The 24,731-nt window shown below is 38.0% G+C and overlaps 1 pseudogene; it reads right to left on the bottom strand.

Moving 5' to 3' along the window:
• Window positions 1-3,534: 3,534 nt before the first annotated feature.
• Window positions 3,535-24,731, bottom strand: part of LOC131502162 (large ribosomal subunit protein eL31-like) — a 34,998-nt pseudogene continuing 13,801 nt past the window's right edge.

Raw genomic sequence — 24,731 nt, 5'->3', positions numbered from 1 at the left:
TGTGAGGTGGCTTCATGCATTTTCTCATTCTAGGACCTAGGCTAAAGGAGCATGTTCATTCTGTTTGGGATACGTTACATTCATGGCCTAGGGAAAAAAGTAAGAATCATGGTCATACGATGCAATTTAGCTTAAGACTTCTGCTCAGATGTGACAGATGTCATGTCCACTCACATCCCATTGGCCATTTACATCAATGGACTGAGAAGGTGTGCCTCTTAGCCCTCCCATATGAGACATTGCAAGTCACATGACACTATGGGTGTGGGTCCATAATCCTTTTATTGGGAATAGAAGGGAAAATCCTTGAAAACCTATTATCTAATCTACTAGAATTTATCCTTTTGTGTCAAGACTTCCTACCTTACTTCATGCTTCTCTTCCATTAGACTTACTCAGAGTTCCTATCCTGCCTGCAAGGGACCTTGTCCTGGTGGTTTCTTTCCTTAGATAGGATACACTCTATTCCTACTGCCATGCAGAAAGGAATGCAAATTGTTTCAAGGGTATGGTGACTTATTGAGAAATACAAGTAAAAAAAAAATTATCGTTTACTTTTGGGTGGGGTGAACTTGGCTGGGCAGATCTTCATGGCTTTAGATAGCTCAGGGGACCCAGGGATTGACCCTGCATATTTTGGACACAGGCCAGCCTCAAAGAGACTACTTCACTGAGATGCTATGCACTGAAAACTGTTTTGACTCAAATTGAAAGAGCATCAAAGGAGCCTTGTGCATTAGAAAGCACTTTGTGGTGGAAAGAATCTTGCCATAATGAGCCTGTTTGTATTTTATGGGAAAGAGATAGGTTCATCTCACCAAATGGACACTTGGGAAAGGAGGAGGAAAATTCTTTATGGCAGTACTTGCTAAGGCATAATCAAAACTGAATTCTGACTTTCACCACAATTGGTCATAACCACACGTACACACACACACACACACACACACACACACACATACACACCCCTTGCTGATTAAAGATCATGAGCTAGAGTGACCCCTGTTAGCTAGACCTGTGCTAGATCTATACATGAAGGCTCTTTTCTTGATCCATGAAAATGAGACTCATTTTGAGTCCCATACAAAGACCTGTAGACTCAAGGCAAATTTTTACTGCCACATTAGCATAACCATCATGAGCTTCTTTTTTTTCTACTGCTTAAAGTTTCCTGATTTTTATACCTCAGAGAATTCCTTAGGAAATCTCTTCACTGGTGTGTCAAATAAAAAAAAAAAATCTCAGCTTTTTTTTTTCCCTTATAAAAAAATCTCTGGGAGAAGGTCTGTTTTTGATTCTTTGTAAGGTAGTTCCATATAGGCAAAATTTTCTTTATTAAATCTTTTGTTCCTTTATCTTTTTTCCCCATCAGTAGTTCTTTCAGTATAATCCCAGTACATTTAAAAATTATCATATACAAGACACACACATCCAAAATTATACAGATTCCTAAGAACTTGAGAAATTCCATTCAGAACGTGACCTAGGGCATTGGTCAAGGATCGTGAGTAGTCACCATACTCTTTCTTACCAAGTCTGGAAAGAACCCACACATTAAGGGAATCTCTTTTGGAACAGAGTTATGTCATCACATGGAATTAAAAAAATTACCACGTTAAAGTTTTAGGGTGGGGTGAGGATGGAAACAGTAATGTTTTCCTGTAGCTCTGGTATTCTGTGATTTTGTTAACCAGTCTAAGGTCACTCAAGCCATATTTTCAGTTTTATAGATTTTGAACCTATCCCTTCTCAGTCTTCATCCTTCTCTGCAAAGAATCTGAACATATTTGAATCTGTTCTCATAAGTCAGCCCTCCTGCAAGCATACATCCTTTTGATCATTTATATTACCCTTTCCTGTAGCAAAACCAAGTATAGTACACTTTTTTAGGGTGTAGCCTGGCCACTGCACATGGTGTGCCAGGTGGGAGAATGCAAGTGAAAGGGTCTCTGAGGAAAGGCTTCTACCTTCCAGAGAAGTAAGATATCCAGAACAGTCATAGATGCCAGACCACATCTATGTCTGTGGTCCCTAGATAAGTGCACTTTGTGTTTTCTTTCCTATTTTGTCCTTAGATTACAGTGACCCGGAACCCTTACCCATACAAATGCTCAAGCAGTCTGATCTTTCTCTCTGGGACCCTTCTCTCTGGGACTTGGCCTCTTATAGTTCCCAAAGTTCCCAGGGTTCTTGGTCCAAAGGCTTAATCCCTAATGTTCTTATTTGTTGCTGAAGATTGAACAAACTGTGAAAAGAGGTGTTCTAGTTGCTGCTGCTATTCTACACTGAAGGTCTAGGATCTCCATGCAAGCTAAGCTCTCATTACCGCTGCTGGCGCTGCTGTTGTCTCTGCCCCATTCAAACTTGGAAGAAAAGATAACATACTCCACCTCCTGGCCTTATGATCATCTCAGGATATGCTACATCTTAATTGGTAAGGGCCTTAAGAGTTACAACTTGTGATAATCTCTCTCAGACACAGACACACACACATACACACGAGGACACGTGTGCACAAGCTCACCCGCCCACACCAGTTGTTTTCCCAAGGTCCAACCAGCAATAGAGTTAAGCCAGCAAAAGCTGGTAGAAACATCAACCCCCTCTAACCAGAACTAGCTTGACTTCTGGTGTTGCATTTGAGTCACTATTCCAGACTTTTTTTCTCTCTCTCTCAGGAATCCTTTTTGTCTTTCACCATCTGGCCTCATTAGGGGCCATCCCACCCATCAGATTGGCTTTACTACTGTATTTTTGAACTGCAGTGTAGTGGGAGGTGGAAATTCTACTCATTCTGCCATAATGATCCTTGGTTCCTACATAAACTTGCGGGTACAAATCGATATGGATGGGAATGATAAGAAAAACACTACTATCACTCAGTAAGATTATTGAAAAACGAAACCATTGTCTCGTTTACCTCTCCCACTCTATGGCAGTACCCAATTACATCCTTATTTAAGAACAATGGTAGAATACTGATTTCATTTATGTAATTTAAAGAGGATAGTGCATGATTTTTTTTCCAGAATGAAGGAAAACTGTTTTAGAAGTGAATTGCTCTCTAACTCTGGAAAAAGAAAAGTAACTGCTAGGAACTTGTTAAATGTTTATTTAACTTTCAGTTAGTTCACATACACTGTAATACTGGTTTCAGGTGTATAATATACTGGTTCAAACTTCCATATGTCACCTGGTGCTCATCACAAGTACACTCTTTAGTCCCCATCACCGATGTCCCCCATCCCCCACTCCCCTCCCCACTGGTAACTATGTTTGTTCTCTATAGTTACGAGCCTGTTACTTGGTTTGTCTCTGCCTCTCATTTTTGTTCCTTTGCTCATTTGTTTTGTTTCTTAAATTCCACATGTGAGTGAAATCATGTGGTCTTTGTCTTTCTCTGACTGACTTAATTTTGCTTAGCATTATGCTCTCTAGCTGCATCCACTTTGTTGCAAATGGCAAGATTTCATTCTTTTTGTGGCTGTGTCATATTCCATTGTGTATGTATACCACATCTTCCTTATCCATTCATCAGTTGATGGGCACATCGATTGTTTCCATAATTTGCTCTTGTAGATAATACGGCTATAAATGTCAGGGTGCATGTATCCCTTTGAATTAGTCCTTCTGCATCCTTTGGGTAAATACCCAGTAGTGCAATTGCTGCACTGTACGGTGGTGCTGTTTTTAACTTTTTGAGGAATCTCTAAACTGTTTTCCACAGTGAGTGCACCAGTTTGTATTCTTACCAACAGTGCCAAAGGGTTTCCCTTTCTCCACACCCTCGCCAACATCTGTTGTTTGTTGTGTTGTTGATTTTAGCCTTTCTGACCACGGTGAGGTGCTATCTCATTGTAGTTTTGATTTGCATTTCCCTGACGATAAGTAACGTTGAGCATGTTTTCGTGTGTCTGTTAGCCATCTGTACATCTCCTTTGGAAAAATGTCTATTCATGTTTTCTGCCCATTTTTAATCAGACTATTTGTTTTTTGAGTATCGAGTTTTAGAAGTTCTTTATAGATTTTGGATACTCACCCAGATATGTCATTTGCAAATACCTTCTCCCATTCTGTAGGTAGCCTTTTGGTTTGTTGATTGTTTCCTTTGATGTGCAGAAGCTTTTTATTTTGATAAACTCCCAATAGTTTATTTTTACTTTTGTTTCTCTTGCATCAGTAGACATATCCTGAAATATCTTGAAAGAAGTTGCTATTGCCCATTGTCAAAGAAGTTACTGGCTTTGTGCTTTTCTATGATTTTTATGCTTTCAAGTCTCACATATAGGTCTTTAAGCCACTTAATTTTGTGTATGGTGGAAGAAATTGATCCAGTTTCATTCTTTTGCATGTCACCATACAGTTTTCCAAAACCATATGTTGAAGAGACTGCTTTTTGTTTTTTTGGCCATTGGATATTCTTTCCTGCTATACTGAAGATTAATTGACCATATAATTGTGGGTCCGTTTCTGGGTTTTCTATTCTGCTCCAATGATCTTTTTTCTGTTTTTGTGCCAGTACCATGCTGTTTTGATTCCTACAGCTTTGCAATATGATGTAAAGTCTGGAATTGTGATGTTTCCAGCTTTGCTTTTCTTTTTTAAGATCACTTTGGCTATACAGGGTTCCATACAAATTTTAGGATTGTTTGTCCTAGTTCTGTGAAAAATGCTGTTGGTATTTTGACAGGGATTGCATTAATGTGTAGATTGCCTTGGGTAGTATAGACATTTTGACAATATTTGGTCTTCCAATCCATGAGCACGGAATGTCTTTCCATTTCTTTGTGTCTTTCACATCTTCAGTGTCTTTCATCGGTGTTTTATAGTTTTCAGAGTACAGGTCTTTCACCTCTTTGGTTAAGTATGTTCCTAGATATCTCATGTTTATTGGTGCAATTGTAAATGGGATTGATTCCTTAATTTCTCTTTCTGAGGCTTCATTATTGGTGTGTAGAAGTGCAACAGGTTTCTGCACACTGATTTTGCATCCTGCAAGTTTACTGAATTCATTTATCAGTTCTAGCAGTTTTTGGTGGAGCCTTCCAGGTTTTCTATATATAGTATCATGTCATGTGCAAATAGTGAAAGTTTTACTTCTTCCTTACTGATTTGGATGCCTTTTCTTTCTTTTTGTTGTCTGATTGCTTTGGCCAGGACTTCCAGTACTGTGTTGAATAAAAGTGGTGAGATTGGATGTCCTGTCTGATTCCTGACTTTAGGAGAAAGGCTCACAGTTTTTCCCCATTGAGGATGATGGTAACAGTGGGTTTTTCATATGTGGCCTTTATTATGTTGAGGTATGTTCCCTCACAACCTACTTTGTTGAGGATTTTTATCATGAATGGATGTTGTACTTTGTCAAATGCTTTTTCTGTATCTGTTGAAATGATCATATGGTTCTTATCCTTTTTCTTATCGATGTGATATATGACATTGATTGATTTGTGATTAGTGAACCACCCTTGTAACCCAGGAATAAATTCCACCTGATCGTGGTGAATGAGTTTTTTAAATGTATTGTTGGATTCGGTTTGCTAGTATTTTATCAAGGATTTTTGCATCTATGTTCATCAGGGATACTGGCCAGTAGTTCTCTTTTTTAGTGGTGTCTTTACCTGGTTTTGGTATCGTGGTAATGCTGGTTTCATAGAATGAATTTGGAAGTTTCCCTTCCTCTATTTTTTGAAATAGTTTAAGAATAATAAGTATTAATTCTTCCTTAAATGTTATACAGAATTTCCCTGCAAAGCCATCTGGTCCTGAACTTTTGTTTGTCAGGAGGTTTGGGGAGGGCATTTTTATACCTTTATTTGAAAATCAGTGGGTACTTTTCATTCATCTGTAGATTTTTTTAAAGTTGTGACAAGTACATAGGTAACCAACGTATAGAGCTTGTTTGGTGCATCTTCATTATTGATACATTTTCTGGACAACTGCACATGAATACAGTATGAAACATTCTTTATTCCTTTGGCCCAGACAGCTTTGTTGAGTCTGGTATCAATGTGTACATCTGTAGTTCCCATCTCCTTAATGGGAAATTTCCAGTTCTTTGAGTGCCCAAGGGGCATGCTTCTTGAAACCCATTCCACGGATGCAGTTGTGAATGTTGATTGTATATTCCCTGGTCATTACCTTGTCAATGGCAGAATAGCCCTCCTCGCTGTCCTTCTTTGCAGGAGCAATTCTGCAAGGCCCCAGTTGGAAAGCACGAAGTATTGTGGGAGAAGCTATTGGGAGATTTTGATTACTGACTCAATTTCTTTGCTGGTTATTGGTCTGTTCAAATTTTCTATTTCTTCCTTTTTCAGGTTTGGTAGTTTATATGTTTCTAGGAATTTATCCATTTCTTCCAGGTTGCACAATTTGTTGGCATATAGTTTTTCATAATATTCTCTTATGATTATATTTCTGTGGTGTTTGTTGTTATATATCCTCTCTCATTTGTAATTTTATTTATCTGAGTCCTCTCTCTTTTTTTCTTGATAAGTCTAGCTAAAGGTTTACCAATTTTATTGATTTTTTTCAAAGAACCAGTTCCTGGTTTCATAGGTCTGTTCTATGGCTTTTTTAGTTTCTATATCATTTATTTCTGCTCTAATATTTATTATCTCCTTCCTTCTGATTGTTTTAGGTTTTCTTAATTGTTCTTTTTCTAGCTCCTTTAGGTGCAAGATTAGGTTATTTGAGATTTTTCTTGCTTTTTGAGATAGGCCTGTATTGCTATAAATTTCCCTCTTAGAACCACTTTAGCTGCATCCCAGAGGTTTTGGACCATTATGTTTTCACTTTTATTCAAAATATATAAAGAAGTTATAAAACTTAACACCCCAAAAATCAAATAATCCAATTAAAAATGTGCAGAAGACATGAAAAGACATTTCTCCAAAGAAGACATGCAGATGGCCAACAGACACTTGAAAACATGCTCAACATCACTCATCATCAGGGAAATGCAAATCAACCCTACAATGAGATAACACATCACACCCGTAAGAATGGCTAACATCAACAATGTAAGAAACAATAAGTACTGATGAGGATGTGGAAAAAAGGGAACCCTTGTGCACTGTTGATGGGAATGCAAACTGGTGCAGCCACTCTGGAAAACAGTATGCAGGTTCCTCAAAGCGTTCAATATAAAACTACCTTATGATCCAGTAATCACACTACTGGGTATTTACCCAAAGAATACAAAAACATTAACTCAAAGGAATACATAGGCCTATATGTTTTTAGCAGCATTATTTACAAAAGCCAAAATATGGAAGCAGCACAAGTATCCATCACAGAAGTGGTGTGTGTGTGTGTGTGTGTGTGTGTGTGTGTGTATACACACACACACACACATGCATACATACATATATGTATATACATACGTACAATATATATATACAATACATACATTATACACACACACACACACACACACACACAATGGACATTATTCAGCCATCAAAAAGAATGAAATCTTGTCATTTGCAATGACGTGTTGGAACTAGAGAATATTATGCTAAGTGAAATAAGTCAGTCAGAAAAAGACAAATACCATGATTTCACCCCTATGTGGAATTTAACAAACAAAACAAACATAAACAAAGGGGAAAGAACACAGAGAAACCAAGAAGCAAGATCTTAAGTGTAGAGAACAAACTGATGGTTACCAGAGGGGAGGTAGAGGGGATAAAGGAGAAATAGGTGATGGGGATTAAGGAACGCACTCGTGCCTCATATGAAAGTGTTGAAACACTATATTGTACACATGAAACTAATATGACACTGTATTTAACTAAATAGAATTTAAATAAAAACTTTAAAATAATAAACCGATAAATAAATCCATAAACCAACAAACCAACAAACAGATGAACAAACAAAGTCAAACTTCCTTAGGTCCTTTATGATCCGGTTCCTACTGGCCTTCCCACCTTCACCATGGTTCCTTCTTTCATCTGGACTCCCTACTACAGTAGCACAGAACTACTTTCCGTTCCAAGACAACTTCATGTTCTCCTTCTCACCTCTTAGGTTTTGTGCATGCTGCTTCCTCTTTCTGAGGCATTCAGTGCACTCCTTCACCTGGCTAACTCCAAATCAACTTGCAGGTTTCAGCCTAGATGTCATTTCTTCCAGGAAGGCTTCCCTGACTATCCTATCCAACTAGTCTGAGTTATATGGCTCTCCTATATGTTTTCTTAGCAACTGGAGTTTCCCCTATCATATTGCTTACCACCCTCTATGTTAATTCCCTATTTATTTTCCTGTATCTCCCCACCAGCTTGTAAGCTCCTGAGGGCTGGGGTCATGTGTGTCCATCTGGTTCCCAGCTATATCCCTACTATCTACCACAAAGTTTGGCTTATAAAAGTCAGTAAATAACTCCTTACTGATTGAGTGAATAACATGCATGAGATATTTTATAAGTTATGAAGCACCTTGTCTCATTTTAACTTCACTGCCCTGGGAGACAGTATCACCGCAAAACAAAGCACCATGTTACTGTTACATTTAAGCTGACATAGACTATATTTGTGAAGTTTTATGTAAGTAACAATTAACTGAAATATTAACAAATCACACTTTTGGACAACTTTAAAGGAAATCTGACTTATACAAATCCTTCAAAAACAGTGTAATAATAACTAACTGCTTACAAAGTATCACAAAGCAAACATTACCCTGTTATGCCTTTTAATGAATATAGGACACTCTGCTATGCATAACAGAATATTTTTGCATTCATAAATGTGCTAAAGTCCCAAAAAATGCTTAATACTCTTAAGTGGATTAAGCATGCCTTCTGTGATCTGATTTATATGGTGAATGTGCCAAGTCAAACCTTTCTCCACAGAGCAATCAGACTGTAAACTTCAGCTGAACTCTGATAAAATTATCATATTTCCAAACTAGTGGAGCCCAAATTAATGAGATTTTGCTTTAAGCTCTTCCTATGAAAGGGCCATCCAATCTTTGTTGAACATTTTAAATGTATCAAAATGTTCTAAAATCATACTATTTAATATAGTAGTCACTAGACACATGTGGCAGAACGTGGCTAGTGTGAATGAGGAATTGCATCTTTAATTTTACATCATTTTAAGTAATTTGAAGTTAAAAACTAAAGCAGTATGTTTTTTTTACATTGATTATATGTTAAAATTAAGATATTTTGGATATACTGCATTAAATAAAATATTAAAATTATTAGAATTATTTGCCTATTTATTTTTACTTTCTGACATGGCCATTAGAAAATCTTAAATTCCATACCTTAGTTAACATTACATTTCTATTGGACTTCACTGTTTCTATTGGACTTTTACATGCTCCACTGTTCAACTCAGATAGGAAAAAGAAATGTACAGTTTAGGTAAAATGGTACTTGCAATTTATTTTTAAGTTAATTTTTTTTTAAAGATTCAGAGACAGCATGAGTAGGGGATGGGAAGAGAGAAAGAGAGAGAGAGAGAGAGAGAGAGAGAGAGAGAGACACAGACAGACAGACAGACAGACAGACAAGATCCTAAGCAGGCTCCACACTGTCACCGCAGAGCCCAATGTGGGGCTCAAACTCACAAAGCCGTGAGATCATGGCCTGAGCCAAAACCAAGAGGTGGACGCTTAACCGACTGAGCCACCCAGGTGTCCTGGTACTTGCAATTTTTAAATGTTGTGTTATTTATCCTCAAAACTGAGTTAAACTCTTTGGACTAGATGACATCCTAATACCTAGAAAATGCTAAATGCCTTTCCAACCATAATAACAGCAGGTTATAAAGCATGCTCTAGGAGAGTGTAACTGAGCATTTATTTACCTAATTATACTACCACATTAGTTATACCAATTTATCTTTTTTCTTTATGTTTATTTTTGAGAGAGATCATGTGAGTGGGAGATGTGCAGAGAGAGGGAGAGGGAGAGAGAGAGAGAGAGAGAGAGAGAAAGAAAGAGAGGATCCCAAGCAGGCTCCTCACTGTCAGCACAGGGCCCCATGTGGGGCTTGAACTCACAAAACCATGAGATCACGAGCCCAAACCAAGAGTCAGATGCTTAACCAACTGAGCCACCCAGGTGCCCCCCCTTTTTCAAGGAACATAAATTGTTTTATTTTTGTAATTGTTGCTTTTGTTTTGTTTTTTATCATCTGTATGTCTGTTGATGAATCTTACCTTCAATGTGCAAAATATGTAAAGGGATACTGCTCTGGTTAGAATGGACAGAGTGTGATCAATGGCCTCCCTCTGCAATAAGCCACAACCCTGACACTGCAACCATCCCCCTACACATACACACACACCTCTCGTGCCTCTGGCACCTCAGCAGAATCCTAGGGCCCTGCCATAATAAACAATGTAAACAACACTCTCTACAACACAGCCTAGAATTGGGAAGGAGACAAAAAGAAACCTTGAGCATTTAAATGGGATGTGTCAAATTTCAGATGTTTCTGTTCCCACGCTTCCTTCTTATTAGTGCTCTCTGCAACCTTACAGAATCTGTTCATTCCCTCTGCCTGCATACACAATTCTAACATGCTTGGTTGTGGTTTCCCAGTGAACAGAATACCAGCTGCAGGAAACTGGAAGATGGACACAGTGTAGTTGGGAGGGGGAGGGGGAGGGGGAAATGCCGGGGGACCATGTAGCCAACGAGGAAAGAAGAGATTCTTGCAACTGGTAGCTCCGAGGAATGAAAGCAACATGGATAATTTCCCAAATCAGGAACCAGAATTTACATACTCTAGTATGACAAGCTGGGGCCACTGAGTATAGGGAGTTGTCTCACACCCCTTAATAGTTCCTTTGGAAAGCACTGTCTCAGGACACAATAAAATCACTGATGCTCATATTCACCCTTAAGCTTTAACAACAGGATCAGTATGGTGTATTCTATTCAGTGTATAAGTCAGAGGAGTATACAATTCATTTAAGCAACCTGTCCATAAAAGAGACTAAAATAGGGGTGCCTGGATGGCTCAGTCGGTTAAGCATCTGACTCTTGATTTGGGCTCAAGTCACGATCACATGGTTCGTGGATTTGAGCCCTGCATCAGGCTCTGCACTGACAATGTGGAGCCTGCTTGGGATTCTCTCTCTCCCTCTCTCTCTGACCCTCCCCAGCTTGTTCTCTCTCTCTCTCTCTCTCAAAAATATATAAATAGGGGCACCTGGGTGGCTCAGTCAGTTGAGCATCTGACTTCGGCTCAGGTCATGATCTCACGGTCTGTGAGTTCTAGCCCTGTGTCAGGCTCTGTGCTGACAGCTCAGAGCCTGGAGCCTACTTCAGATGCTATGTCTCCCTCTCTCTCTGCCCCTCCCCTGCTCATGCTCTGTCTCTCTCTCTCTCTCTGTCAAAAATAAATAAACGTTAAAAAAATTATATATATATATATATACATATATATATATATGTATATATACACACATTTAAAAAGGAGAGAAACTAAAATAAGTCAAGCTTTAGTACTTAAAGAGTAACATCCTACCTGAATAACTCACATATGTGAAATAGCTCATTTCCTACCGAAGTTTGACAAATGAGGTGCTACAAGGAAGGAAGGATGCCTCAATGAATCACAACATATAACTAACATACATCTCCAGTCAACACATGCTTGAAAGCATTCTGTGCTTATGGACTGTGAACTTGGCAAAAGAACAGAAGACTTGCTCCTGTAATTCATTCATCCTAAATGGAGATAAGCTGAGTCTGCGTTCTGACAAGTATTTCCTGAATCAAAGTATCTGTCTGGGAGCTGGGTCCAAACTGCTGTAACACTGCAGACTTGTGTAATACAACAGATAGCTTTCAAGGGTGGGGGGGTGGGTGCAGGGAGTGGGGAGAGAAAGGGATGGGGGTAATCATAGGAGGCCCAAAAGGGAGACCATTTGGGAATGGAAAAGAGCATGCAAGGAAAGTAATAGCAACTTGTCTGCCAATAAGAAATCATTGTGGGTCTATGCGTTTAGCCCTGGAGCCCACCAGCCCACCACAGCTATTGGCATAAAAGGAATATGTTCAAGAAACAAAATGTCCTTCAGACAGCACTTATTATTCTTTCCCCTGGGAGTATGCTGAACATGTGGGCAATATTATGCAACCTTTGATATGATCCAGATTAGAAGCAACTGGCAATAGAACTTGACATTTCTCTTTTGCTGGACTTATATTTCAAGACCTCTCAGGTGGTGTGACATAAACAGGAAAGAATGTGTTTGGTAGAAGGGTGTTGGCACACAATGAGTCAAAATAATTGGTCTCCTTAATAAAGCTACTATTCTTTTGGATATGACCACCACAGCAGCCTAAGAAAAGTGCTATTATATGGCCACTGTGATGGCAATGATTTTCCTTCTGTATTGATTTTCCTTGTATATATTAAACATACAGTTTAAATGCCTTATGAGGTATGTTTAAGGAACATAAGCAAGAATCAAAATAAGTTATTTCTTATAGTAGGAAGATCATCAGACTAAGAAACAGGAGGTTTGTTGTGTATCTTTGGGTAAGACAGCTTGCCAATATCTCCTGCCATACAATGAAGAGACCTGATAAAATGAACTCTGTGTGTCTCCTGTTACAGTTCTGGTAACATCTAGGATACGGTGAACAGAAACCCTCATGACTGCCATTAAGACAGAACTTGTGCCATGATCCCACTGACACACTACCATTGCTACATGGTGTCGGCTTAGGGTGTCTAGGACAGAATGTCCTTTGTGACTGATGGCAGTATACTCTCTGGATGTCTAGATGTGGCTGGTAACATGCCAAGTTTTAATGGACTGTCCAATTGTTCTGATGGATTTTATGAAAAGATTAAGAATATCCTATCTCATAATGCCTTCCACATTCCCCTCCCTGGGAGTCCCCTCAGTTACCTTGTTTGGGGACAGTCTTACTTCCCTTGTGACTCACATCTCAATCATTAATTCATACAGGGCAAGGACAAACTGCTGCTAGTATCTTCTGCCTCCATCCAAGCATCACTCACATATGAAGAGGGCTTGTTTTGCCATTCATACATTTTAACTCTTTGTCCCCTTCCTGAATTGAATAATTCCACTGTAAGACAACAAAACTACAACTAACAGTTAATGGAATGCTAATGCCTAGGCTTGTACATGACACCAATTTACATGAACACTTACTTCCAATTGAAAGTTTATTTTAATACAATAAATTAGAGAAATCCTTCCTTTGTCTCTCCCTAAACTGATTAGCACCAGCAATTCCCCAAACCCTAGTCAGTGAGGGTGAGTTTCAAGAGAAATTCAATCCATGGCAGCCAAAATTCATCTGAGAGCTTTGAGCTTCCTATGAATTGATACACCATGTTCTTATGATTGTTTTCAATATAAACCTGCATAAATGTGAGTAGGTATAACATGGTTGACATTAGTCAAATAATTAGTGAGGGGGCACCTGGGTGGCTCTGTCAGTTAAGCATCCAACTTCAGCTCAGATTATGATCTCACAGTTTGTGAGTTCTAGCCCTGTGTCAGGCTCTGTGCTGACAGCTCAGAGCCTGGAGCCTGCTTCGGATTCTGTGTCTCCCTCTCTCTCTGCCCCTGCCCCACTCATGTTCTGTCTCTGTCTCTCAAAAATGAATAAATGTTAAAAAATATTTTTTAAAATCAGTGAGGCTCTCATGCTGAATAAATGAGCTCCCAGGACGGGATTAATTATTTCAGGAACTGCCTTAACTCTTTCATTCCACTAAGTTTCCATGTCATAATTAGTAATGTTCAATAAATTATATATCTTTTTAATTAATTTATTTTTTTAATTTACCTCCAAGTTAGTTAGCATATAGTACAACAATGATTTCAGGAGTAGATTCCTTAATGCCCCTTACCCATTTAGCCCATCCCCCCTCCACAACCTCTCCAGCAACCCTCTGTTTGTTCTCTATATTTAAGAGTCTCTTATGTGTTGTCCCCCTCCCTGTTTTTATATTATTTTTGCTTCCCTTCCCTTATGTTCAGCTGTTTTGTCTCTTAAGGTCCTCATATGAGTGAAGTCATATGATATTTGTCTTTCTCTGACTAATTTCACTTAGCATAATACCCTCTAATTCCATCCACATAGTTGCAAATGGCAAGATTTCATTCTTTTTGATTGCCGCATAATACTCTATTGTGTATATATATATATATATATATATATATATATATATATACACCACATCTTCTTTATCCATTCATTTGTCAATGGACATTTGGGCTCTTTCCATACTTTGGCTATTGTTGATAGTGCTGCTATAAACATGGGGGTGCATGTGTCCCTTCGAAACAGTACACGTGTATCCCTTAGATAAATGCCTAGTAGTGCAGTTGCCGGGTCATAGAGTAGTTCTATTTTTAGTTTTTTGAGGAACCTCCATCCTGTTTTCCAGAGTGGCTGCCCCAGCTTGCATTGCCACCAACAATGCAAAAGAGATCCTCTTTCCCTGCATCCTTGCCAACATCTGTTGTTGCCTGAGTTGTTCATGTTAGCCATTCTGACAGGTGTGACGCGGAATCTCATTGTGGTTTTGATTTGTGTTTCCCTGATGATGAGTGATGTTGAGCATCTTTTCATGTGTCAGTTGGCCATCTGGATGTCTTCTTTGGAGAAGTGTCTATTCATGTCTTTTGCCCAGTTCTTCGCTGGATTCTGTGTTTTTTGGGTGTTGAGTTTGATAAGTTCTTTAGAGATTTTGGATACTAACCCTTTATCGGATATGTCATTTGCAAATACGTTCTCCCATTCTGTTGGTTGCCTTTTAGTTTTGTTGATTGTTCCCTTTGGTGTGCAGAAGATTTTTATTTTGATGAGGTCCCAATAGTTCATTTTTGCTTTTGTTTCCCTTCCCTCCAGAGATATCTTGAATAAGAAGTTGCTGCGGCCAAGATCCAAGAGGTTTTTGCCTGCTTTCTCCTCGAGGATTTTGATGGCTTCCTGTCTTACATTGAGGTCTTTCATTCATTTTGAGTTTATTTTTGTGAATGGGGTAAGAAAGTAGTCCAGGTTCATTTTTTTGCGTGTTTCTGTCCACTTTTCCCAGCACCACTTGCTGAAGAGACTGTCTTTATTCCATTTGATATTCTTTTCTGCTTTGTCAAAGATTAGTTGGCCATACGTTTGTGGGTCCATTTCTGGGTTCTCTATTCTGTTCCATTGATCTGAGTGTCTGTTCTTGTGCCAGTACCATACTGTCTTGATGAGGACAGCTTTGTAGTACAGCTTGAAGTCTGGGATTGTGATGCCTCCTGCTTTGGTTTTCTTTTTCAAGATAGCTTTGGCTACTTGGGGTCTTTTCTGGTTCCATACAAATTTTACGATTATTTGTTCTAGCTCTGTGAAGAATACTGGTGTTATTTTCATAGGGATTACTATTCATATTTTTAAAGGCTTCATAATTTGCAAAATCAATTCCCATTTTACAGATGAGAAAATCAAGGTACAAAGAACTGGTGAAGTAATTTCTTCCATTTTTTAATGTTCTTAATATCTTTTGTACCTGGAGCAGTGCTGACTGCTATTATGAATAACTCAATACCTCACAGCATGGAATGGCACCAGCTCATTTTAGATTCTTTTTTTTAGAGGTTTTCAGTTCCTCATCCCGCTTCAGTCAATTAATAAGCTCTACTGGAATAAAGCTCTCCTTATGACATTACCAGTATTAATACAACAAAGAAAACAGCCAAATCATATATTGGTATGAACTGTGCGACTCAATGGCAATGTTCCTACTATATTGCATGGCTCTGTGTCTTTACACAATGAAGCCATTTCCTCTGCAGCTTCTATCCATTTCCAAACAACAGACGGCACAAACAATCAGTCCTCAGTGCAAGTGTGATGACACCGGCAAGTCTTTCCATTGCATCTCAGTGGCATTCCTCAACTTCTTTATGTTCCCTGCACTTCCTGTTCTAAACTTTCTTTCCATCAAAGCAGAAAAGGACCTGATATTGTTTTAGGAGACAATAGAGATGTTCTGGAAAGACCCTTTCAGCCTTGGCTTATGAGGAACCTCTCTCCAAATGTATAAGCCAGAATCCAAGGCCTACTGGCCAGCTCCTGTTCCCTAAGAATGTTAGCAATATTAGCATTTCTGTATAAAGGGCTAAGGAAAGGGAAAGTAAAAATTAGCATATCAACTATTTTTCTCTCCCTGGTCTGTGCGTGGATGCTTCACTGGCCCAAATTTTGCTTATCAGTCAGTGCTATGCTCCTCTTAGGGCAAAATATAGCCACAAGAATTTTCATAGTAAGGGGTTTAGAATAGAAATAGAAATTTTGAGCTAGAAATGATCGTAAAGATGTTCTAGTCCAGGCTCTTCATTTTAGAGATGAGAAAATGTGAGACTCCCAAGATAGAGAGTAGCCTGCCCACACACGGCCTAGTGAGTGGCAGGGAACAGACAGCATTTGGGTGACCCAGGTTTGGTCTCATACCCTACCTACTCTGACAAGTAAGAGTCTCTCTGGGGCTTGGTCACAAGCCAACTGAGGCTCTGGGGACTGCTGCAGATCCATCCTAGGGATGGAGGCCATCCTTAGGTTTGTCTTTTTTGGCAAAAGAATTATGTTTATTATTAAACAAGAAAACAGAAAATATAGAGAAGCAAAAATAAAAGTAATTCCTAATCCCACCACCTCTGGAATTGCCACTGCTAACATTTGCTAAGTTTTTCTGACAGTGATTTGAATCTCTATAAGGCTTTTCTCCAGTTAACAGTGGCAGGGCCATTAGGTCATTGCATCATATTCTATCATGGTATGAGGTAAATATGAAATTCTATCCCTAAAAGTATACTGTAAGCCTAAACATTCATGGTCAAATTTGACCTGATCTCTAGCACAATAAGTACTCAAACAGTTTCTCTTCCTTCAGGAAGCAGGACTTTTTTGATATATAAAGCCCACTTGTCTAAATCCAATCTAATATGAGGGAAAGACAGGATAATTTTACCTTTGAGGCCTATATTCAATTCGACTGTAATCTTTTAAAAAGTAACAAACATCAGAACTTTCTTTAAAGGCACAAAATTATCCCATTGTAGGTAGGTATTTGGGAGTCATGTCTAATCTAAACTTTAGAGAGTAAATGGCCAATAACCATTGGCAATAACTGAAGGCACGGGCTTTGTAATCAAGAGTCCTGGCTCAAGTCTAACATTCACCATTTACTGATACCTTGGGAAAGTGGCTTTAACTTCTTTTAAACTTAGTTCACTTATGTGTAAAATGAGTAATAGTGCCTACCTCCCAAATGGGCTGTAAAGATGAAATAACATATACATCACTCTGAAAGGTACCTACTACACAGCAAATACTCAACAAATAGTAGCTAGTATGACTCTATGGATAGAATATATAAATATATATACATATATATATATATATATATAATTATATATATATATAATATGGTAAAGAAGTTATTTATATATGTGTGTGTGTATATATATACGTATACATATATATATACATATACATATGTATATATATAATTTGGTAAATTAAAATGCTTATTAAGACCCACTTGGTATGAAGTAGGAATCATCTAAGACATAGGAAGAGTCTGTCGTGATTCTATTTCTCAAGAAGTTCACACCTACGTGCAGGAGATAAGATGAAAACACAAATAACTAGAATCCAAGGTAGATCATGGCTAAATGCTCTAAAAAGTAAAGTTGTATGGTTAGAATTCTTCTGGTTGCAGATGGCAAAAACCCAATCCAAACCAGCTTAAGCATAGAATGATAGATTGGCTCTCAGAACCAAAGAATCAAAGAATGGGCTTAGACTGGAGACCTCATGCTACTGAGTTACATAGGTTCTCTCCCTCTCCTATTCCTGCCAGAGATCACAGGTTTTTGCTTGACTCCATTCTTTCCTAATACAGTAAGAATTCCTCTTTGTTATAGAAATTAGAGCTACAATTGGCCTTCAATTCTAATCCTTCTAACTTACCCCTGACAGATCAATATGGCCAGGATGATGGAATATTATGATTGGCTTGGTTTTGATTATCTATCCACCTGTAAACTGCAATGAGGGCAGAAAAAATTTCCCCAGAGGAAGGTGGGACAGGTTCCTGAAAAGAGATAAATAACAAATGCGTAAACAAAAGACAAGTATTGGTAAAAATGTGAAGCAATTGGATGCTAAATGGTGTAGCTGCTATGGAAAATAATGTGGATGTCCCTTAAAATTTTTTAAAGAGAACTAACATATGATCCAGAAAGCCCACTTCCAGATATTTATCCAAAAGTATTAAAATCAGAAACTCAAAAGGTAATAGTAGCACTCTCATGTTCACTGCGGCATTATTCACAACAGCCAAGATGTGGAAACAATCTAAATGCCTATCATCAGATGAATGGATAAAGAAAATTTTGTGTATACATATAACAGAAAATTATTCAGCCTTAAAAAAAAAGGATAAAACTTCAGGACATTATACTAAGTGAAATAAGCCAGTCACAGAAAGACAAATATTGCATGGTTCCAATTACATGAGATATCTAAAATAGTCAAATTCACTGAATCAAAGAGTGCAGTGGTGGTTGCCAGGGGCTGGGGAGGGGAGAAAGGTGGGAGTTACTAATCAACAGGCATAAAGTTTCAGTCAAAGAAGATGAATAAGCTCTAGAGATCTGCTGTCAAACATTTTACTTATAGTCAACAATAATGTGTTGTTATACTGTACACTTAACATGGGATCTATTCACTCAAATTTTTAAGTATTCTTAGCACAATAAAAGTTTATAAGAGAGGAAATGTCAACTGAAACAATGACCGGATAATACTAGTCATATTACATCATGCCAAACAGTCCTGCATTTTTAGTATGAATATATTTGTTATTATTATATCACTGGGAAAATGCTTAATATCAAAACAAGTGATATTTCTCTCATTTTCTTGTCCATTATTTATCTGGGAGGAGCTGGAGAGAAATCCAAAATTTAAAAAAATATCCTGACTATAACAGACTCAATCTTTATCAGATTCTTGGTGATCTGGAAGTCCTGTGTAGTCAGTGGGTCAATTAAAAGGTAGAAATAGGTTACGTTTCTCTTAGAAGACTTTTAACCAAACAGAAAAACCAGTTAATTCTCTCCAAAATCAGTCATAAGCCAGCTAGCTGATCATGAAGAATACTGCTGAGAAATATTTATGCCCAGGATGTGAAACAAACTTCACATGGCCATGAAAGGGGCGGGGGAAAGTCCAATCACCCCAGAGGCATTGTTGGAATTCAGTAGAATCCATTGTAGCTCTGATGAAGATTAATGAAATCATCACGTAAAGGCAACATGAGGCACGCATTCTTTTCCCAGCAGTCCACTTGGATAAGGGACACAAAGGCCTTCCTTGGATAAGGGAAAGACCATTTGCCTTCCATTCTCTCCTTCTTTCTTAATAAAAGAATCCCAATTTTTAAGCTGGATACATTGTTGCTTAGCTAAGAAAACTACATTTCCAAGACCTCTTTGCAGTTTGGAATAGCATTATGACTGACTTCAAGACAACCAGAAGTCTGCCATGATACTTCCAAGAAAAATGGAAGTGGTACCCTTCTTGTTCCCTCTTCCCCTTTTCTGCTATAGGTAATGTGGATGCAATGGCTGGAGCCAACTTGGTCTCTGAGGTGACATTGGGAATCTAAGTCAAGCATGGCTGAGCATCAGAGTAAGAGGAGTTTGGGTCCCCAACACCATGCAGCTGCCATCCTAGCCCTGAAATGCCTCTGTCCAGACCGAAATAAATCCACATCTTGTTTAAGGCACTAATTTTCACATATTTGTTACTCATAGACAAGCCTAATCCTAATTGATGTAAAAAATGTCCTTAATCAGTCTACTTTATTTCATCTGAATTAAAATTCCTAATAGCCTTTTCTCTGTGAATACACAGCCTTATACCATCTTGAAACCAGAAGACAAGTGCCTAATATTCTTTGTGCTATTTACATATCTTTTGTAAGTTTAATGCTACTGTTACATGAATGAGAAACCTAAATTAATACAAATATTTATCATGAAGAATGTTTTCATTTTTTATTTTAATAATGTTAAAATGCAAAGGTAAATATAAAAATGAAGCTTATATTTTATGTCAGCTCTTTATAGATTCATTGTATAACTAAATCGTTTAACACCATTTTAGATGAGTCAGCTCCCAACAAGCTAGCCCTAAGAGCTGAATTAATCTAATTGTTCTGTCAATGCTTACACATTTTATGTTAATATTAAAAGGTTCTTCTATGGAAATATTATATTCTTATTTTTAACATGCTGGCAGCCCTCCCATGGAGGCAATATAGTTTGCACCCATGACAATGAATGAATGGAAAAGCTGGAGTTAGGGAGTTTTTGAATTATTTAAAAAGAGTGACAACACTGAGGCTATAACCATGTTAAACTAGGAAAGTTACATTCCCTTCTTCATAGATGAAACTGTACAGGCCAGTATCAGTGAAGGATACAGAATGAATCCTTCAACAGTGTAGATGGATTTAACTTTTGTGTATACCACATGGTCAGGTGAAGTTGACAAAGCAATGACCTGACTGAATTTAATGAACATTTCTAGTACATCGGTGACTCATTATTCATTCGCCAACCCATCCAAACTACTATGAGTACTTACTATATGACAGGCAAAATGCTAGGTGTTAAGGGTATAAGGATAAATAATACATGAAGAAAGGGAAATAACCCAGGGTGACTGGAGGAGAAGGCACATGGGAACATAAATCAGGAGATTTTTCTATTCATCCATTCAGCCAACTCCCTCAATCGACCAACAATGACTGAATATCCACTATGCATCTGGTTAGGAGCTACAGATACAGAATCAAATTCAAGCATAAATTTGTCCTACAAAGTATCTAATTGACTCTAAGCCTCAATTAGAGCCCACTACTACCTGTGTAGTAGCTAAAATTGTGTTTATATATGAAGAGGACTTTATCTGGGTCTTAATAAAAATATTAAGTCCTTATCACCAATCCCCAAAGGAAAAATCCTCCATCTAACTGGGAGCAGACAACCCTTGCTCAGAAAGTTTTTTGGCACCTATCATATGTTCAATAATGATGACAAATAATTATCATTTGTTGTGTAAGGCCTAACTCTTCCTACAAAAATGTGCCACAGACCTCGTTCTCAGGAATACAGGCCATTCCTTCATTCAGTAAGTAAATACCAATTGTGCATCAGTTATGCAAGGGGCACAGTTTTAGACAGTTGGAATACAATGGTGGACAAAACAGACAAAGATCCCTGCACTCAAGGAGCTTATATTCTAGTGGGGAGAAGCAGGCATGCATAAACAACAAATTATATAGGATATTTTAAAAAGGATAAATACTATGGAAAAATAAATAGAGAAGATAAAGGGGGTGAGAAGTGTCAGATTGGGGGCCAATTGCATTATTAAAAAGGATGGTCCAAGATGCCCCCACTGACAAGGTGACATTTGAGCAAAGATTTGAAAGAGGTAAGTAAAGTGAACTAGTTAAACAGAGAAATGGTAGGAGAATAGAACTGCCAAAGCAAAGGCAGGAGTATCTGAAGAGCACCACAAGGTGTGGCTGGAGTAGAGTGACTGGGGGAGTGGGAAAGAATAAGATCCAATAGGTGATGAGAGATCAGATGACTTAAGGCTTTTAAGCCATTTTGAAGACTTTAGGTTTTACTGAGTGCACAGTGAGCCACTGGAGGGTTCTGAGTTAGAAGTATGGTATGGTAAAACTTAGGTTTTTAAAGGACCATACTGGTGTCAAAACATTTAGAATAAATTGAAGAATAGAGGAAAAGCAGGGAGACCATTAATAGGCTATTATAGTAATCCAGGGAGATAATGATGACGGCTTGAACAAGTATAGAAGTAGAGGTTGTGAAAAATGGTGAGATTCTGTATATATTTTGAAATCAATAAAATTCGCTAAAAAATAAAAACTGGAGGCAGGATATAAGAGGAAATTCAGGAAGTGATCCTTAAATTTTTGGCTTGAGTGATTACAAAGATGGAATTGCTCTCAATAGAGAAAGGAAGGCTATATTGGAAGAACTGGTTTAGTGATGGAAACAATCAATTTAGGTCTGAACATGTTGAATTTCAGATGTTTATTAGCCAACAGTTTGAATATATTAATTAGAAAGTTGAGTCTGGAGTTTATGAGATGTACAGGCTGCAAGCATTCCTTCAGTCTTTGGTATTTTGTTATGGCAGCCCTCACAAACTAACAAAGAGCGACTACCAGTCTACCCCCTCCTGAAGGTAGTGGCTCACCCGGTGTTGTCTAGGTTACTTCCTTTGGTTGCCAGACGGTGGGGGCCAGTAAATGTTGGGTTTGTGTTGCCTATGTTGTTGGGTAAGGGAAAACGTGGGATGTTGGGGCCCAAACACCAATTTCTGTTCTTTTTACCAAATCTCCCTACTTTTCCAAGTTCCTGTTGGTTGCCTCTTACATTATTTCCAGAGATTAAAGCTGTACTTAGTAAAGAGAAGCAGGAAGAAACCTCCAGACTGAAGTCCAAATCCAATCATTTACTCAGTAACATATATATAGAAAAATAAAGACAAGCACAATGTCTTCCAGTGCCCTAAACACCTAACCTAGTGTTGGACATCTAGTGGAGTCTCAATAAATACCCTTTCTTTGAAAATTGATGTCAGTTTTCAACTGAAAACTGAATTTCAATTGAACTCAATTGAAATTGAATGCCAGTAAATGACTCTTGTAACTTTCTGCAGCCCAATCCCCTAATAGCTAATACATGTTAATAGCTCTTCAGTTTATGAAGCTATGGTTACTTAATCCTAAACATACGCTCAGCCCCAGCCAAGGCTTTGGGACCATGTAATTAACAACCTATTCTGATCAGGAAATGTAAGGAGCTGTGTGCCAATAACTGGATATGAATCACTTTGTCTCTGATCTTGCTTTAACTTTGTACCCTGGTTATAGTAGCTGAGACCTTATCATATATTCCCACTCTAAAAACTTGGCTCTGTTCAATTACTACCTAACTCCTGTGGGCTGCCTTAATCCAATGATGTATATCTCAGTTTCTTTCCCACTGAGGTCCTGTTTTGGTCTTAGGTCCTTAGACCTTGAGGCAGTATCCTTATTGCTGGATCACCATGGTCATGCCTGTCTACCTGCCTGAACACCTGTCTATAATACTTACTGTCATATTTTCTACCTGCCACATGCTACCTAATGTCAAAATGTCTTCCTGCTGTTGGACCAGATTGATACCAACTGCCTGCTAACTGCTTGCTCCTAAGACTTATACTAGCCACCTAGCCCAAGAGACCTAGCAAAGCTAGGAGTAGGTTTGCCAGATAAATACAGAATACCTAGTTAAATTTGAATTTCAGAAAAGTAATTTTTTTGGTAAACGTATGTTGCAAATATTACATGGAATATACTTATACTAAAAACTTACTTGTTTATTTGAAAATAAAATTTAACCGCATCCTGTGTTTTTATTTGCTAAATCTGGCAACCCTAGCTGGAACCATGAAAACCAGAGCTCCCGGGTGCTTAATAATATTTTTATTCAAAAGTGTTGTTCTCTTCAGGCTTTAAGATGAGGTTTTCATTTATTCCAATTGGCAATAAGAAACTGAATCACCGTGCAAGTGGATTTAAAATAATGTTTTCATTTTCCATTTAAGAAAACCCTGAAAAATAGACAACTGCTTGTATCCTTCTAGGCACTCCTCAATGAATTCATTATGGGTAACAGTGTAAGTAGAATTGCATTTGGTTCCAGACTGAAAACCGAAAATTAATGAAAGAGGATGAGGGGTGAAGCTTGACATCACCTTGGAGAGGGATGTTCTATTTAACTAGTCAGGTTCATTTCATTTTATACAGCAATCTGATTGACTGGAGGACCATTCAGGGTACATTAATGTCACCTCATCACTGTAGTCCTAAAAAGCTAGATGTGCACATATTTGGACAACACAAACTATACTTATACCTCAGATTCCAACTTGGGAAAGAGATCAAGAGTTATAGACTTTTCCCAAAGACAATGTCCCAGGAAGTTATATCATAAGGACCTTCATCAAAAATGCCTCAAACTATGATCCTTCTCTTTTATAACTGGTAGAAAGCACCTAGTAGAGAAAACAGTTTACTCTTTTTTGAAGGATAATTAGCATACATTGTTAAATAGTTGCTGATGTACAATATAATGATTCAACAATTCTATACATTTCTCAGTGCTCATCAAGATAAGTGTGCTCTTATCTCTTTTATCTATGTTACCCATCCTCCCACCCACCACCCGTCTAGCAACTACTGGTTGGTTTTCTGTATTTAAGTGTCTACTTGTTTGTCTCTTTTTTCTTTGTTTGTTTGTTTGTTTTCCTTCTTAAATTCCACATATAAGTAAAATCATATGGTATTTGTCTTTCTCTGGCTGATTTCACTTAGCATTATACCCTCTAGCCCCTTCCATTTTGTTGCAAATGGCAAGGTTTCATTCTTTTTATGGCTGATGTGTATATATATGTATACATATGCATACCATGCTTTCTTTATCCATTCATCTATAAATGGACACTTGGGGTACTTCCAAATCTTGGCTGTTATAAATAATGCCAAAATGAACATAGGAGTGAATTATGTTTTGGAATTATCGTTTTCATTTTCTTTGGGTAAATACCCAATAGTAGATTTACCGGATCACATAGT

Source organism: Neofelis nebulosa, chromosome X (assembly GCF_028018385.1).
Source record: "Neofelis nebulosa isolate mNeoNeb1 chromosome X, mNeoNeb1.pri, whole genome shotgun sequence".
Lineage (NCBI taxonomy): Eukaryota > Metazoa > Chordata > Mammalia > Carnivora > Felidae > Neofelis > Neofelis nebulosa.
This window is presented reverse-complemented; position numbering and strand designations above follow the sequence as displayed.